Source organism: Martes martes (genome assembly GCF_963455335.1).
Source record: "Martes martes genome assembly, chromosome: 3".
Lineage (NCBI taxonomy): Eukaryota > Metazoa > Chordata > Mammalia > Carnivora > Mustelidae > Martes > Martes martes.
This window is the reverse complement of record NC_137890.1, coordinates 92,456,996-92,460,097: the sequence shown is the minus strand read 5'-3', so window position 1 is coordinate 92,460,097 and position 3,102 is coordinate 92,456,996. Positions and strand designations below refer to the sequence as shown.

At 42.8% G+C, this 3,102-nt stretch overlaps 1 pseudogene across 1 annotated transcript; it reads left to right on the top strand.

Annotated features, from left to right (window-relative positions):
• Positions 1 to 319: 319 nt before the first annotated feature.
• On the top strand, positions 320 to 647 carry LOC308339326 (large ribosomal subunit protein eL33-like; annotated as a pseudogene). The gene has a single exon. The product of its transcript is annotated as a large ribosomal subunit protein eL33-like (transcript).
• Positions 648 to 3,102: the final 2,455 nt, after the last annotated feature.

Here is a 3,102-nt window from a genome sequence, read left to right as displayed (position 1 = left end):
TAATTCTACTTCTGGGCATTTACCTGAAGGAAATGAAATCACTATCTTAGTAGTGATACCTTCAGCAATTAAGTGTGGTGAGCCCAACCATATGCCTTGGAGGGCCACTGCTGTGGCTCCGAGGCTAAGCCAGCCAGTGATTTCTATGGATTCCAGCAACAGGGAGGACAAGATTGAGGAGATGTGGGACTGATAGTGCTGGTCCCCAGACGCCTGGAGAATGGGCACTCCTGTAATCAGTGTTGCTTTCTGGGCCTTCTCAGAGTCATAGATGTACTTTGCCCACCTGCTAGAAGCAGGACTTCTAATGCACCAAATCATGTCTGGAAGGCTGGGGTCCAAGGCCATTTTTGCTGGCTAGAAACGGGGTCTCTGAGGCCAGAGGGAGTACACAGCTCTTCTTGAAATTGAAGGTGTTTATGCTCTAGATGAAACTGAATTCTATCTAGGCAAGAGTTGTGCTTTTGTGTACAAAGCAAAGAACAACACAGTGACTCCTGGTGGCAAACCAAACAAGAGTAATCTGGGGAAAAGCAACTCATCCTCATGGACACCGTGGCATGGTTCATGCCAAATTTCAAAGCAACATTTCTCCTAAAGCCATTGGCCATAGAAACTGTATGATACTGTACCCCTCAAGGATTTAAACCTAAAGAAAAGTAAATAAATAAAGGTGTAAAAAAAAAAAGCTACCTTCAGATGGGTATTAAGGAGGGCACATGTTGTGATGAGCACTGGGGGTTATACACAACTGGTGAATCGTTGAACACCACATCAAAAGTGAATGATGTGGGGCGCCTGGGTGGCTCAGTGGGTTAAAGCCTCTGCCTTCGGCTCAGGTCATGATCCCAGGGTCCTGGGATTGAGCCCCGCATTGGGCTCTCTGCTCAGCGTGGAGCCTGCTTCCCTCCTCTCTCTCACTGCCTGCCTCCCTGTCTACTTGTGATCTCTGTCTGTAAAATAAATAAAAATAAAATCTTAAAAAAAAAAAGTGAATGATGTACTGTACTACATGGTGGCTACCTGGACATAACAATAAAAAAAAGGTACCTTCACCCCCTTGTTCACTGGAGCATTATTTACAATAGCTAAGACTGGAAACAACCTGAGTGGATGTTTGGATAAAGGTGGATGAATGGATAAAGGAACTGTGATAGATAGACAGAATGGAATGTTATTCAGTCATTAAAAAGAAATCCCGACATTTGTGACAATAAGAATGGAACCTGAGGGCATTACACTAAATGAAATAAATCAGACAGAGAAAGACACTGGGTGATCCCACTTAAATGTGAAATCTAAAAATGAAAATAAAAAACAAAACCCCCAAAACAAACACACAAAAATAACTGAACTCATAAACAGAACAAAACAAGCAAACAAAAAACCCCAAAAAACCTGAACTCACATTGCCAGACATTGAGAGTTGGAGGGGGTGGCTGAAATGGGTGAAGGTAGTCAAAAGGTATAAACTTTTGGTTGTAAGATAAATAACTCCTGTAGATGTAATATGCATAATGGTGACTATAAATTTTAAAAAGAGCTATCCTGCATTCCTGGTGAACCTCGAAGATTAAAACCACCATCAAAGACATCAAAGATATAATCAAAGCCTGTCATAGCTTCAAGTATTTCACGTGTTTAGCCTGTAGACAAGACAACTGATTAGTAAGGATTGGGAAGTTTAAGAACACGTGAATTTAGACCATCTTATTAAGAGTGGAAGAGCACATAACTCTTGAACTCGGGGTTGTAAGTTTCAGCCCCATGCTGGGTGTAGGGATTATTTTTAAAATTTTTTTAGGGGCACCTGGGTGGCTCAGTTGGTTAGGCGACTGCCTTCGGCTCAGGTCATGATCCTGGAGTCCTGGAATCGAGTCCCATATCAGGATTCCTGCTTGGCAGGGAGTCTGCTTCTCCCTCTGGCCCTTCCCCTTCTCATGCTCTCTCTCTCTCAAATAAATAAGTAAAATCTTTAAAAAAAATTTTTTTAAGATTATTTATTTATTTATTTGAGAGAAAGAGTGAGTGAGAGGGAGCATGAGAGTGGGGAGATGGAAAGGGAGAAGCAGGCTCCCCACTGAGCAGGGAGCCTGATGCAGGGCTCATCGTGGGGCTCAACTCCAGGACCCTGTGATCATGATCTGAGCTGAAGGTAGATGCTTAACTGACTGAGCCACCCAGGCGCCCTTTAAAAATTTTTTTTTAATCTTACAAAAACAAAACAAAACAAGGTGTTGAACTTGAATACAGGTCGTCCATGTATCCTTTCTTTACTGGTACAGATTATCATAAACCCTAGTGCTTTGTATTCAGTTATTGATATGGCAAAGAAATGGTGAATGCCAGAAGTTTTCCTTTAAATCAATGTATGACTTGCATATCATAAAGTCCACACATTTAGAGCATAAAATTCAGTAATTTTTAGTATATTCCCAAAGTTGTGCAGTTCGTTTTCCTATTTTTTAAAAAACATTATTTATTTATTTATTTATTTAACAGAGAGACAGGGCGAGAGAGGTAACACAAGCAGGGGGAGTGGGAGAGGGAGAAGCAGGCTTCCTGACAAGCAGGGACCCTGAGATCATGATCCAAGCCAAAGGCAGACGCTTAACACCTGAGCCACCCAGGTGCGCCAGCAATTCGTTTTTCTTTTCTTTTCTTTTTTAATATTTTAATTATTTATTTGTCAGAGAGAGAGAGAGCACAACCAGGCAGAGCAGTAGGCAGAAGCAGAGAGAAAAGCAGGCTCCCCGCTGAGCAAGAAGCCTGATGTGAGACTCAATCCCAGGACCCTGGGATCATGACCCGAGTTGAAGGCAGGGGCCAGCTGAGCCACCAGGTGTCCCGCAATTCATTTTTCTAATTCCAGAACATTTTCATGACCCTAGAAAGATCCAGACAGAGCTTACTTGTAACAAGGACCTGAACATATCTTTAGCACCATGCCTCAAAACTATGTCAACTCTCCTGTTCTGGGCCATGATTTAGAACCAGGGTCTGGACCATCTCAACATCCCCTGGGACCCTTGGCCCTTACGATCCAGTGGAGTCGGTGGTACTCAGTGTGTCTGTGGCAAATTTAGAGGAATGCTATACCCT